The sequence below is a fragment of the Struthio camelus genome, chromosome 5 (assembly GCF_040807025.1).
Source record: "Struthio camelus isolate bStrCam1 chromosome 5, bStrCam1.hap1, whole genome shotgun sequence".
NCBI lineage: Eukaryota > Metazoa > Chordata > Aves > Struthioniformes > Struthionidae > Struthio > Struthio camelus.
Genome location: NC_090946.1, coordinates 68550870 through 68566817, shown reverse-complemented (window position 1 = coordinate 68566817; position 15948 = coordinate 68550870). Strand labels below are relative to the sequence as shown.

Below are 15948 nucleotides of genomic sequence, written 5' to 3'. Positions count from 1 at the left end.
AGTTCTGTTTAAATCTCTCTCCGGACAGTTAAAACTAGCTGAGATTGATTGCGCTATTTATTGATCTCATTTATATTGTCTTGGAGATTTCAAGCTAATGTTAATCTGATGAAGTGCAGATGAAGTAGGCTGCAGTGGTTAGCACTGTGTACTTTATTGCACAGAGCAGTTAAAGGACCAGAGTGAACAGAAAGTATGAGCAAACAAGTGTACAGATAGCCCTGTGGAATATTTATTTCTCTAACCACAAGTAGATGTGATCGCAAGAGACTTTACAGGAAATTGGACTTTGGACTCTTGTGCTTTCAAGGGGAGAGTCCCCCACCCCCTCCTTTTCTCCTTCTCAGAAACCTTCACATTTTTGTACATCTGTCTCAGCATTTGAAACACAGACAGTTAACAGGCATGTCCTCTGCTTTATGCTAATAGCCTGGTTTCCAGGAGGCCTTCACACCATATGTAAATGACATGCAGCCTACTATCTCATTTTGGTTTCATAACTGTGCCCTCAGTATTATAATCTGGTCATCTACCACAAAGCCAGGGAAGTTCCACAAGTAGCAGAAACGATTTTACTGATGGCAATGGAGCCAGGATGGTTTGCATCATCTGAGGCCCAGGCACATGAAGCAGCATTTTGTTTCAGAAGAAATAAGCAGCTTTAAGTAACTACAGATTTTCTTCTGCAGCAATCTTGATCCACACTTTGGGAAGCTTGATTTGTTTTCTTATCTTTTATCTCCTCTCCCACAAAATAAGGGCTGAGTCAGACAAGTTTTACTCATGTGGCTAGTTCCATTAACGCTAGAAGAATTATTTGGTATAAATAACAGCTATAGGCTCATCCCAGAATTTATTTTGTTAAATAAAAAATGGTCAGGTAATTTGCCAAAAAGTAGTAACATTTCACAAAAAATAGAAGCTGGTAAGACCTGTGTTTGTTTTAATTAGAGCCATTCAGGCTCATATAAAAAATGACAAAGCTTTAGGTAAGGGCTGGGTTGTGCCTTCAGTTTCCACCGAAAGCAAAGGCGTGCTAAATAAATTGTACCACTTCAGCTGTATCTCCAGGAGGTGCTGTGTCACAGATACACTGCTCTGGCACACACTTTTTTCCCAGCTTCTATCCCATCCCCTGCGCAGTAAGTATTTATACCAGCAGCAAATCATAGTGTACCATATGCCTGTCCAGCTGTGCGCACTGGGTGGAAAAGGAGATTCTTGATTTTACCCTTTTGCCTCCCATGGGACACACGACGCAGCTTTGGCCGACACAAAAGGGGCATTTACTGGCTGAGATCCTGCTTATTCACCCACTGCTTTAAAGTAGACTTTCGGTAAGCTCTGAGTTAGCTTGTTCAAGATACAGTGCAGTCTAGGGAAAACACTACATTTTGTGTCATGCCAAAACACACGGTGCATGAACTGAGGTTCTACATGTGTACTGAGAGAGAGACATCACTGTGCAGCAAGCTGTCCAGGAGGGGCTGGATAGTAGCACTGCGTATTTTACTACTTGGAAAAGGACTTGAAGTAGTCTTGTTTTGCTTCTTGCTTGGGACTAGCTGAGCTCAAGTATTTCATAAGGTGATATTCCTGCAGACGGGGTTAGCACACATTGGTGAAAAGGGCATACTCTTAGCTGTAGCTATGAGGATCCAGTTCTGTAGCTTTATTCATTTTAGACATACTAGGACTCCTCCCAGAAGAAGTTACCCATGTGCAAATATACTTAATTTTTTTTCAAGCTGGTGGCTTGAAAGGATGAAATATACAGAGTTGAAAGAGGAAAAACAATTTTCCACATCAAGGAGGAGTTGTGGCACAACGGATTGTGGTTTTGACACAGATTCCACTCAGAGTTAGTTGAAATGAAAGGAAACCCAGACAGAGATGCCTGGAGAGAAGAGGCTAAAGAGACAGAAAACTAAACCTGAATGAATCTGGATCTGGAATTTGTACAAGTTGTCTTCTTTAGTTTTCTTGGGGCTGAATTTGTTGTATATTAAAGGCTTTAATCAAATACTCTGGGTCATATGAATGTATTTTTAATGCTTTTATGGTGTGGCATGTTCTAAGCAAAAAGTGTCATCCCACATATATCACATTTGTCTAAATTTGCATTCTCCCAGATGGCCACATTTATTGACTTTGTGAAGTTAACTATCTGTCCCTGCTTCCAGCCAATCAGGGTTTGTTGGAGGTTCAAACAAAGTGAATCCTTCATTGTTTCATCCACTGCTGAGAATGACCCAAAACCAAAATCTCTGACATCAACACCCCCAAATGTCAGTTCCAGATTTGCACTGAAAATTCCTGGCCCAAATTCTATTTTCATTTTTACAGTTTCCATGGAATTCAACACGTTTTACCTGTGAACATGAGCAGTTCTCTCACTACCATGTTATTTGCACTTTTGCCAGGCAACCAACCTTCAGTATTAACTAGATTTAGGGAGAAAATGCCCCTTCCACAGCCATCGAACAAATTATAACTTTCCAGCTATTGTTCCAAATATACTCATTCATACACATGTGACCCACAACCCAAGAAAAGTACTCAGTTCCTTGCGTTTCTAAGAACTAAATTTTAAATGGCATGCAAGAGAATTTTTTTTCTGGTTCTTCCAAGTCTGTTCTTTGCAGCTATCTATCCTTAATAATTAAAAATTCACAAAATTCAGTCAAATTCCTTTCCTTTAAATCACACTAAAGGAAAATGAACAACAAAATGCCCAGTCAAGGTAGCTGCCAATTTCTTTTCTAGTAAATGTTTAATCACTGTTTTTTTTTTAAAGTCCAGGTGTAATAAGTATGGGAATTTAATCATCATTTCTATTAGTACAACTGCTTGAGAGGGTCTTGAAGACATTTCCTCTCACTTTAGTTTGCCCTGTGGATAAGTAGAGCACTTGGGTTCTGTATTGATTTGTCCTTTACTGCAGTGATCACCTTTCATTTTCAAGCACTCACCTTCCATTCATGAGCATTAAATCCCTATTTAAAAGAAATAATAGAACTGGAATGGTGGCTCAATAGGGCAATGATCAGTGGAAGAACCCAGATGACTTTATCTGGGTCAGAACTTTATTTCATTAGGTTGAATAGTGATTTCTTGCCCTCACCTCCTCTGTCTCTCAGGCTGTGACAGGCCTTCCCTCTCCCCAAGGGTGTGGAGACCAGCTGCCTTGAGATAAGAGAAAAGGAAGGGAAAAAAAGTGCATTTATAAAGGACACTGGTCTACACGTGCAGTTAGCAGCATATAAAAGCCCCCTGTGTGTGAATGTGGGCTAACACATCAGCACATGTCTGTTTTGAAATGAAGAGCAGCAGGTACATTTTGACACAAATTCAAATCAAACGTGTGCCTTTGATATCATACTGGCAAAACTCGATCATATGCTTTGCTAATCGAGTGTGCCGAGTCTCCTATGCTTATGTTTTTTGGAATTAAATTTCATGACTGTGCTTTGCTCTGTAAAATGTGTAAATGTGTAAATTATGTCAGGACAGATTGCAAATGCCAGTTGAAGAAATAAAAAATATGCTGCACTCATTGTAAAGAGTGCAGGGGTGTGGCCTGGGAGATGGTGAGAAGGGGTTAATGCCTCCTAGCAAAATTCCTGGAAGAAACAGATTGATTTATTAACTGTTATTTGTATTACTAGTATTAACAGCATAGTGAAGAAACACCAGAAAACCTAGAAAACCTCACTTAGAACTCAGAGCCCAGTGAGACTGTACTATATCAATAAATGTAGAGCCATAGCTCTCACCTGAAGGAGTTTGTTGCCTTAGAGATAAGATGAAATAAGTGAGTGTAGTGAGCAAAGGTAGAGTGTATGAGTGAAAACAGCATGGAGTTACACATTGGCCCTGTTTCAGGAGAGCACTTAAATAAGAGCTTAAGACCATCCCCTGTAAGAAAAGCACTTAAGCAGAAGCTTATGCACAGCCATGTACAGGAATGTGTCCTTGAAACAGAGCCAGTATATACAGGTTGCTTGATACATTATATTTACATATATGGAATTATTTGATCAGCTTGTAATGTGTTTTAATTATATTTTAAATTTCCAATTAAGCCAAAATTCCCCATGCTCCCACATTGTTTATCTCCTTTCCTCTTCCTTTTTCCCTTGAAAAAATGACTTGGGATTAGTCTCCAGATACTCTTCTATTCCATCTCTTCTATTCCTATCTTATTTAAAAGAGATGCTGAAAACCAGTGATTGTATCTGAAATCAAGGAGCACAAAGATCCTCAGCTTCTCAATAGCTTGCTTTCTTTTCAAAGTTTGATTATTCTTATTTTGGAGACGTAGCAAATCCTGATCCCACTGAAATCAAAATCAGCAAGAATCTGTCCGAGTTCAGTTGTATTAGTGTACCCCCCACTGTGCAGTGGAATTATCACCCGGGAGTGATCGTTCTCCTGTCAGATGAGATTCATTCAAAAAGGTATCAGATGACTGTCCTGAAACAGATATTAGTAGATTGTGAGATTAATTTAAACATATGTCATTCAAACCACTGGGAATAAATATTCTGATTTTATAGACTCTCTTTTTTAGCCCCCAGCTATTTGTTTAAGTGGGTCATGTTTAACCTATAGAGTTATGTAATCATTTCTGTGTCTTTATTACTGAATATTTAATATTTTATCATCAAACATATTTTGTAGTGATGTTTGAACTTTTTGCTTTAATGGCGTGAACTTCAGAACTGTACGTTTTCAGGAGTGGGGAAAACACTTTAAACCAGTGTGAAAAAAGTATTCCAAGGTAAATCTATTTTCTATATCTAACTGACTCTGACTAGTTGTAACCTAATGCAACCAAATTTGTAGAAATTGTGGATTAAGAATTCTCAGGGTCTATTTTTCTAATAAGGATTTGTAAGTCTCATATGTGACCAATTAGGTCAGATAATTTTCCTTCCCCCAGGAGCAGAACACACTTGCTGCTTCACAGCAAGCTTTCAGATTGGTATGAAACTGCTTAACATCAATATTCGCATGGCCACCTGTCCATCTGAGGATCCAGACATGGCACTTGGTTTTCCTGCATTTGAGAACTGGGATCCACATTGTATTTATATTTATTTGCTGTGCCCAATATCTTAGAATACTTATTTAATGTTAAACCATGGAAGTTATGGATATATCTGTAGATTACAATTATATAGAGTAGAAAATTCCTAAGAACCCTTCCTCTACAGCAGCAAAAGCATGAACATCTTAATGCATTTTGTCCATGGCTTTCCAGAGCCTTGATCCCAGAGGTATTTACATAAATTTCATGTGAGAAAGCCAGAGACAAAGAGAGTATGAACAGCCACTGTAAAAAAGTCTAAACATCTGGAATGTTTTAGAGCACCTTGGAGGGGAGTGTTGTGGCTAATGAGGCAGACTGGAACAATCACAGGGTTGCTGTAGTCACCGGGTTTGCAGTAGCTTATGGAGAACATCACCAGCCTACAGCTTTGATGCAAAAAGAGATTTTCTTCTCCTCCTGTAAGGAGTGTGTCATTCATTCAGTGGTCTCACTGCTCAAAGACCAGCTGCTCCTGCCCATCCAGTTAATGGGAGAAAAGAGGAGAAAGGAACTATCAGATTGAATAAAGGTAACCTCACCCTATAGGAATTTACCAAACTCTTATATATCAACTCTCACCTTCAATTAATGTAATGTAACAATCAAGCTAACTTCTCCGAAATAGCTGCTTATGTAAAATATTTCATCACACGTTTCACACTCGCTCAGGTATTTTCCCCTAAATTCAGGGAGCTGATTCATGTTATGCCTTTGGTGATTACATACCACCTATGCCCAAATCTCTCCTATCATTACAGAAGGCTATTTCATTTGACTTTCTATCCCACACTTGCTCTGTAGTGTTTCCTTCAGGTGCATCAGTTAGCTATGGAGTTAGCTTCTTTTCTATTGGATGAAAGTCATGAGAATACATAGTAGAATATTATCTCCTAGAGATAATCTAGGAGATTATAATAATAACACTGTATTAAGAAAGCACCTTTTCTTAAGAAGCACATGGTATTGTGGAGCTGAATATTAGAATAAGTTTTGGAAAGACTCTGCATCTTTTTAGACCGACATGGTCTATCTATCAGGAGAGAATTTCAAATATACAAAGAATAGAATTTCTTTCTTGAGCAAGACGTGTCTGGGACATTCTCGTGAACGGGAATGAAATCTACAGTTTCAAATTTTTCTAAAATTAAAAATTCTGAGGAGGGAAAATTGTCACAGGTTTGTCAAATCCTTTAATCTTTTATATGTTTATGTTAAATTATGTGACAGATTTTGATAGAGAAAACCAAAGATCCTTTCTGAAATGGCACTTCCAAATTAAAAAACAGTAATGCTTTACTCTGAGAATACTGTGATAGGGTATTTACCGGGATTTTCTCTCCTCCCCGTTTATTTTCTTGTAACCCTGCATGCCTGTATATTCACCTTCTTTCACAGAGTTTTTTTATTTAAGCTAAACCACATGTTCCAAAGGAAAATGGTATCATTTCTTAGACCCATGCTACTGTGGATCACGTTTCCAGGATTTTCCACCAAATTCAGCACAATATTCACTTTGCTATTGAAAATCTGACTTTTGATTTTGAAGCTTAATTGATCTTATTAGAATAGTTGCCCCTTCAGTCACATGTCTGGCACCCTCCCAAACTGCCATTCTGAATTGCATGAGCTAATAAAATTTATTGCTATATTATTATTAACTAGGAATATATTCCAAGTTTTGTCCCCTAAGCAAACTCATTAATTTCTGTTGACAGCCTTCAGGTGGCACTGAAGATGAAAAGAAAAAGAGATTTTTTTCCCCTTTCAACTATAATCCTGCAGTTGTGCTTTAAAGAGAACATGGTTCTGTTTGTATGATCTTTACTGAAAGGGACGATATGGAGTTCTGTGGCTTCACACACACATTCCCATAAACCCCCCTACAGAAGATGAAACATGACACTTCCTTTGTAAGGGATCCAAGAATCCTGCCCCTAATCCATAGATTTCATATGTATGTAATCAACTTTTATTGGTTTTGTGAGGATGAAGCTTCCCCTTCCAATGTGAGCACAATACAAACGTTGACAGTGTCATTAATAAAGAACTGTGCAGCTTAGACAAACGGGGAAGTTTATGTAAAGCCTTTCTCTCAATGCTTTCGGTGATGCTTGTGTAGTGCAGTCTTGCCACGTTAGACCCTTGCTGTGTTGGACCCCCAAAAGCAAACTGCCTGGTAAAAGGAGAGAAAGCTGGTGCTGTCAAAAAATCACAGCAGAGCCGAAAAATTGTTGAGGGTTTCCTAAATATCTTTTTCTCCTGTTCTTTCTGTGTCTTGATAGTGAGCCTATTGAAGATAATGGCAAAGATCCAAATGATTTCAGTGACACTAATTCAAGTCATTTATGGGCAAATTTTGAGGCTTGCCATTTGTAAGCCTTCATGTTTTTATTCAGAAACTGAGGTCATTATCCAAAGCCTTATAGGGACCTAATTTTGGAATCTAAGTGGCTTTTAGGCTCTTTTCACCACACCACATGTAATCCATTCTTTCAAACTCAGAGACAGGAACAGCTATAAATATTGAAAAGAACATCAAGAGTTTTTGGAAGAAAGTATTCTATTTGGATATTAATTCATCAGCTCTCTAAAAAAAAGAATACCAGGCACTGGATACTGTTCTCAGTAAAAGGTCGGTTGAATCATAAACCAACAAAAAGTTGAACTAAGAAACACTTCTGCTTTCTGACACAGTCACAATCACTAGGGTTTCACTGTTGGCCTTAGTAAATACCAACCCTATACAATAGAAAAAAAAACTGAAAAACAATTAAGTTTTTCTTCATCCTCCCTCTCCCTAGATTCCTAATTTGGATGCAAGGATACTATAGGAGATTGTGTTGAAATCTTTACTAAAGCCAATGTGAACATATCCAGAAAGCCAGCTGCCGTATCATCATGGAAGACAATCACATTGGTCAGATACAGTTTCCCTATAGTAAATCCATGCTAGCTGTTCCCCAACACTTTCATGTTTTTCGTGTACCTGAAGACAGCTTCCATGAGGACTTGCTTCATAAGCTTTCCAGGGACAGAGGCAAAGCTGACTAGCCTGTAGTTCCTCAGATTCTTCTTACTCTTTTGAAGATTGGCATGATATTTGCTATTTTCCAGTCATCTGGGGCCTCCCCAGATTCTCACAACCTTTAAAAGAAGATAGAGAGCAGCCCCTCAATATCTTTGGCCATATTTCATTTAGTTGAGAAATTGTAGAATAAAACATTTCTGAATGCCTCTATAGACAATAGCAAGCAGATCCCTCCTTCAGCCTTACAGCACACAGCAATAGTACCTGTTCTGAGCGTGCAGCAAGGATATGGCACATGCAGTTAACACCATTAGGCTCCAGAACAATGGAGCTGAGAAAGTCCCAGCATCTTTTGAAAGGCTATGTGGTTCCGTGTCCTATTTTTCACAGGCAAATAACAAAACAAGCACATCTGAACAAGATCAAAAGTCTGTCTATTAACATCATATACAAAGGAAGGGAAAAAACAAATCATCCTAGAAACAGAGATGGGTTTTGGATTACTTGATGTTATCAGCTTCAGAGCCTGGTGGAGGGTGATCATTTCTTATGACAGTTTTTTGAGATTCACTAATGCTTTTTCAGCCACATCTCATAGTTATCTAAGGGGGAAGGACACAAAGCACTGTCCTTAAACATGTGCCTTCTCACCTGAAGATTTAATATCAGTCACCCTTCTGCAACTCTATCTTAAGTAAATATACAAGTGCAGGTCACCAATATAGCTATCATACATCTTGAAGTGCGTGTTTCAGAATGATTAATACATATTGGTTGCTCCGGGTGTCTTTTTATGATTTTTTTTTTTTTTTACTGTTGCACCTAACCCTCATTTTGATAGTCCAGAATTCTTTTTTCCCTCTTGAAAATACTCAAAAGATTTCTTTCTCAACCCTTTCCACATTACTCGCTGTTCAAATGTTACTATAGATGTCACTTGAAATGCTCTCATTTTGATCAGTGTCTAAGTTCCCATCCTCTGATCGACAGAAGTAACAAAACAGTGAAGTTCACTTATCTCAGCTATACCCTCTATAACCACAGGACAAAAAGAGACTAGCTTAGCATTGTAATAACCTATTAATGATACTGAGTACCTCGATTTCAGATGTCTGCAGGTTTTGCAGACGGTGTGCTTTGGCGGTACCATGTGCACAAATACAGAGACACCTTCCATATCTAGTTCCTGTTGCAAATATAGGGCTGATTGACAGGATTTAAATTATTTCAGTTGATTTCCACTGCTGAGATGTAGGACTTCCTGACCCTAACCTTCCTCTCCAGCTTGAAAAGGTACTAAACTGTGGTCATGGATGAATGGGACTATGTGAATGGCAAGTAGAAGTTGCAAGAGCTTGAAACATTTAGTATTAAATGACTAGATGAACAAAATAAATGGGAAATTTTAAATAGGTTTTGAATGGTTATACCACCAGACATGTGCTTTCACAAGTATATTCCTTCAGTTTTACTTCCAGATGACCAAAAAAATAGAAAGTGATTCTACTTTGCAGAGGTTGTAGAAAACAACAGATAGATTAAGAATCATATTTACCACAATCTGCTACTAGAGAAAATTTCTAACTATAACAAGAAAAACAGCATACATAATTAAAAGGCAAAGAATTTTGTAATTTTAAGTTGGTTTCCCTGACTTATTTTGTTATTTATTTTTTGCAGTTCATTCATGTTTGACAGTAAGATTACACTGGTCACCACCTTGTTAGTCACACTTCCAAGCTCTTCACCACTAGCATAATTTTATATTTCAGTATAAAAATTGAACTGAAGCATTTATTAAAAAAAAAAAAGCAAAAACTTGTTTTTGCTGTTTTAGTTTTAAGTAAATTAGAAATTCTTTCTCTATATACATCTAAACCATGGATTTTTTTGCCCACTACAAAAAACTTCTAGCTCCTGCTCTAAGAGGTGGAGAGACACCTGGATCAATATCAAAAAGGTTGTGGAAAAATGGAGAAGCCATTTCACTAACACTTTTTAATGGACAACTACAGTGGGGCACATGGAAATATCCTTGTCCCGAGCTGAGGTACAGAAGCAACAACTGCCATCAGTATCTAATTCATGTGGGACCAAAAGTTTCCATCTGAGAGTCTAATAATCTCTTTCCAAGGAAGAAAATCCTTTCTACATGGATTTAACATCATAGTTCATGAATGAGCTCAGAGGTCTTATTAAACCGAAAATTTTTTCCCTAGCCCAAACCTAAACTGCAGGTTTCACATTATCTGGCAGTATCCCTGACTCGCTGTTATTAATTGTACATTTCTCACACTAGTGAAAGAAACAAACAAACGACACACCTTGCTTAAATAATTTTTCATTGCCATCAGATACCAAGAAGCCTTAGCACTGCCAAGTTGATCAGCATAGATTATTAATTATGATACTGCTGGTACAGTTCAATTTAATCAGAAAGAACATCAAGGAGTCCAAGAAGTAGGGTATATAATGCAATTTATCTTTGCCTTGTACTGATAGGGATAACAATGATTTGCAAATTGCTTCAGCTACAAATACACAATTAAAAAGAGATAAATATCAAAAGATATGCCACATTCTCAACTCAAAGCCAAAAGTGCAGGTCTTAATCTTAGTAGTCAGTTTTAAAATCATGAGTTAATTCTTCCCTTGATGTGCACGCTTAACTCCCATTAAAATTAATGGGGGTTACACATGCTCATTGAGGAAGAAATAGACCCCATAGTGTGTATATTCTTCAAATAATAAGGATTTGGTAATTACTATATTATTTGTTCATTAATTTTCAATTTATCTTGTAAATGTGCACTCTTTGTGATCTGAGGTCCAATTATAGAGAGTAATTTGTGGCAAAAGGTCTAGTGGAGCATTATCCTCTTAAAGGACATGTGGTTTTATAGCATATATTGACAGTGCTCTAATTCTTAAACTTTATCACTTGCAGAATACACCAAAACAAGGGAATGTGACTCCTGGCAGCCAAATGTGTATGGTCCAAAGCGCTTTGAAATCACTGGGTCTATTCCATTGACATCAACTAGTTTTGGAGAGGCAGCTTTCCTCTAATTAGTCATTGCCCAAGAGCAAGATTTTTTAAGAGTGACTAATGATATTCAGGTGCCTTACTTCTGGGTATCCAAGCAGAAGGCTGTTTAGAGGGAATATTTTTCAGGAGGTAAGTATTAAGCAGTTTCTGAAAAATATTGATTTTTTCAGAAAATTTCAGGGAACTAAGGTAATTGAGATTAACTGATTAACTTCAAAAAAAAAAAAAAAACATATTAGTCCCCAAAAGACAACTCTTAGTTAATTTATGGCATAAAGAAAGTGGACCTTCTAGTATTTCCTGAATGATAAAGTACACACTGTTCTGGGACAGAGAGACATGCAGCTGTTCTTTCCCCCAATCCATGGAAATTTTGAATTCTTAAGGTATTATCCATTCATAATGAGTACATATTATAAGCCTATTTAAAAACCTTAATTACATGTAACTAAACAGGTATTTGTGGTTTGAATGGATTTACCACAGCTTATCCCAAAGTGTCAGCTGAGTAGGCCAGAATATTCCCACCTCTACTGATACTCAATAGCATTTTAATGACAAGAACATTGCTAGTGACAGCTGTCAATATTCAGCAAAGGGAATCTGGCCCAAAAGCACAATGGATTTGTGACTAGCAAGCAAGTGAAGAGACAATGAATACAAAGAAATACTACTTCATTCCTCTTAGGGTTCCCTGTGGCCCTTAAAAATGTATAGTATTTCTGTATGATCTGATGGGCAGCAGACATGGGTCCAACAGAGGCACAGGAAGGGATTGCACCCTACAGCTACGAACTCTTTTCAACAGATAATCTGCCTGGAACACCTTACCTGATAATAGTCGTGGTGTTAGAACCATTTTTAAAGTAATCTCATAGTTTCTCATGGCCTGAATTCTCACTGTCATGTTTTTGAATGCTTAAGGATAGTCATACAGCTTTATGAATATATTCTTTTTAGGAACTTTTGGACCTTTTTTTATAATGTAATCTTACTCTCCTATCTTGACTCTCCTTTCAAAAAAAAAAAAGCTTTCCAGTTCTCTTATCCAGTTTTGATATCTCACCTACTTCCCAAATAAACCTGTCTGTGCTTATTTTATCCTCCCACTTCCTTATTTTCTGGAACTATGTCCTTCCCTCCCCTTTTCAGAGAGAGTAACTAAGTAAATGAAGTCTTCAGTGCTTAGGACGAGAGGCAACAGGCACAAAAGGAAAGTCCGTCTGAACATGAGGAAAAGCCTTTTTACTGTGAGGGTGACTAAGCACTGGAACAAGTTGCCCCTGAGAGGCTGTGGAGATATTCAAAAGCCATCTGGACACAGTCCTGGGCAACGCTCTTCAGGTGACCCTGCTTGAGCAGGGGGATTAGACTCAATGATCTCCAGAGGTCCCTTCCAACATCAGCCATTCTGTGATTCTGTGATCTAGTGGTGGAGTTTCCTTTATGTATATCAAAGCAAATTCACAGTCATTGGTTCACCTGGAATTGTCTGTGCAGTTCATACATGCTCCATTAGCAATATATATTACAGACGTACGCCCCCCTCAACCACCCCTTCGATGGTAAGAGGTAGCATAGATCCTATATGCTAGTCTTTATATTGTGTAAGCGGCAGTAATGAGTGACTGAAAAAAGTTCATAAAAGGATAAAGCAGTTACTACCCATAGCCAACATGACCCAAGGAGTTTCCTATGAAAGGTATCACATGCTCTGGAAGTTTCCTATGTGCTGATGTAAATTCATGAAAGAGGCTGATGATTAGGTTCAATGAAAACTATGTTCAATATAACTTGTCTTATTGACAAGCCATCAGAAAGTTAAGAGAAATTCAAGCTGTCTTGAACAGGCGGTTAAGGGCAAAGGGGAGGAAATTGTAGTACTTGGTGTAGAAAAATAGAACTGTCAAGGCAACTTATTTTATTTAAAAGTTTTTCCTGCACAAGTAGCACAAAATAATAATTCCTAGTCTATTCAAAAACAAGATTATGATTTTGGGGCTAGCTTAAGGGTTAATGAAAGATCTTACAGATTGGCTGAGCCTATGAGAACAGCATGACAAGAATGCAACACCACAGCTACAGAATTTGTTCTCAAACTAAATTCCAGGATGCTTTCAGATCAGTTTAGATTTGCATTCCAAGACCTTACAAGTTCAGAGAATTGGTAACAATTACAGATTATTGAAAATGGTAATATTTTAACATAAAAAGTCATTTCATAGTTATACTCTTCTATGACATTTCTTCTCCAAAATATTTCATATTTAAAATAATTGTCTACAAACTGAAGTAGTTATTTTTGCAGGGAGAGATATCTTGTTACGTTCCTTTTCCCTTTTCTTCTTAATTTTTCAAAAATGCAAAAGAAAGAAACCCCTGAAAATAAAATGAAAAAGAAAATATTACACCTCATCAAAAGATTTTTTTTAATAGATGTGTTTTGTGTACCTCTTGATTTTTGGTATTTTTAGGATGTTAAATTTTAAAACACACACACACCCACACACCAACACACCCACAAAGGTAATTTGAGTCTTCTAACAAGAAAAAAAATTCTTACAGAGATTATCTGTTTGCAAACTGCAAGCGCTTGAAATAACTACAGTTTACAACCAGCTGGATGCACAACAGGGACACAGACACCAAGTAGGGGTGTAGATACTTTGTGCTTTAGATACTTATTTTCTAATAGGCATTTTAGGCCTTTCCCCTCTTTACATGCTGCTTTTTGTGAGCCCCATTTCTTTAATATCGAGTTCGGCACTGCATAAGACCTGGAGCATGTCACTGTACGACCCTCACCAGGGAGCGCAGTGCCTAAAAGCCAGGCACCACTGCAGTCAGAGTTAGAGCACCTCACTCCCCGCAGCCCCCTCCTTTCACACTACCACACACCACACACTATACACCCCCACAACACACATTTGTTAGTCTAGGTCCATTGTAATGTGGTCCATGATAAATGAGTTGACAGGTCTCAGTTTAAGTCAGAGTAGGAAGATGTGCAGGCAATACAATCCAGCACTCTGATAGGCAATGTTTAACACCTTCACAGCTATTTTTAAAGAAGGGATCAAATGCTCTACAAAACAATGAGGATACCTACTGAATATGATAAATCTAGCTGGTTGTGGATTATAGTGCTTTTAACGCAGACACTAAATTTATTTTGCTGCTGTTATATGCTGCAATGTATTTTGGATAGCTCTGTTAAAAAAAATAGGCATTTTCATTCTAGAGTAACAGAGAGCTTCATTTGTCTGCTCTATAGCTAGAGACATTCATTATCCCCAGGTACAGCCTACCTAGCTTTTAAAGACAGCAGCCCAAGGAACAGTTTACAGGTTGATTAAATTTACAAAGTCAGTACAAATGCATGGCAATGATACAGCTTTTCAGGCCCAAAAAGGGACATTTAGACAATTTTGACACTAGCATTTCCCTTTGATCTATATCTACAGTGTATCTCTGTAGAAAAGTTCTGCAGGTACAGTATATGCTGGGGAAGCTGAATGTAGGTCAATGAGATGCACTCTGCTTTTTTAAATAAAAGCTTTCTGCAGAAATTGCAGGATTTCCTGTTACGACAGGAGGCTTCACATAGTGTATTATATGTTCATTTTTAAAAAATGCCTTTTTAGTTGTGCAAAAATCATGCATTTTACTCAAGGTGCACACACACACACATGTACATACAAGTTTCTATATACAATATACCTATTTATGAATAATTTCTTTTCATGTCTTTTCCATTTCTAATTTGTGGCTGACACGGAACAGACCACAGAATTTCAAGATGCCTGTTCTTGCACAGCAAACGCTGTTAGCCAAAAAGGAGCATGCATACCTAAATCCTGTCTAACTAAACTTTTGATCTTCAAATCCTTACCTCACTACCACCTAAGCTTAGCAAGACTAAAGCCCATAAGTTCCTAGTTTAAGCCTCTAAAGTTATCTGGGTCCTCGATTCTTGTGACCTAGAGTTAAGACTGTTAGTGGAAAAGTCTGATGTAAGAGCACAGCTGCCAGGGCTCCCCTGGAGAAAGGCAAGCACTGGTGGAGGGCATTAGGGCGTTGCAGATGTCCAATGTGAGGGCCTGTCCCCCTCCATTGCCCACACAGAGACCCTCGGGTAAGTGGCGAGTGAGGCAGCGTTGGGGAGCTGCCAACCTCGCTCCACCAGCGAAGCATTCCCCCTAAACAGCCCCCAGCAAAGCCTTCCTGTCTTCATCTGCAGCCCTTTGGATCTGTCTAAGCACAATTACTGCATCAAGCTGCATGCAGGAAACAGCTTGGAGAAAGGGAGGTGAGTCAGAGAAAGCAAGTGAGCCAGGAAGAGCTAGTGTCTCCGTAGAGCGTCTCCCCACCAAGCGAGTGTGTAGACATTTGCCCGATTTGGAAGCTGAAGGAACGTGAGGCTCTGGAAGAGAGCTGAAAATTAAAGAGTTTTCTGACTCATGCTTTGTGCTATTAGCTGTGATTGAACAAAATACTTGTGCTTTTAAATGGAGAGGGTTTTCTGACTGAAAATGAGCTGCAGGAAAAAGCGTGTTAGGAAAATACTGTCTCAGTGTCAGCTCTTCCCATGGATTTTACAATGTGAGAGGGTGCAGTATGGGACAAATTGAGAGAGATGAAAAATAAAATAAAGATCGAATACCTTAGAAATTTGCAGAAAGTGTAATCCTACGTCATCAACATCCTGATTTCTATTTCAGGGAGGGAGTGGAGGGGGGTGGCGGAGTGTCCTCATGCAGCTGGGGATGTTTCTTA

At 38.3% G+C, this 15948-nt stretch overlaps 1 long non-coding RNA gene across 1 annotated transcript in view; it reads right to left on the bottom strand.

Annotated features, from left to right (window-relative positions):
• Window positions 1–3361, bottom strand: part of LOC138067520 (uncharacterized) — a 37071-nt gene extending 33710 nt beyond the window's left edge. Inside the window, exon 1 of the long non-coding RNA XR_011141641.1 lies at window positions 3125–3361. This is a non-coding gene — a long non-coding RNA (uncharacterized lncRNA). The remainder of the gene's footprint in view (window positions 1–3124) is intronic.
• Between the last annotated feature and the right edge of the window lie 12587 nt (window positions 3362–15948).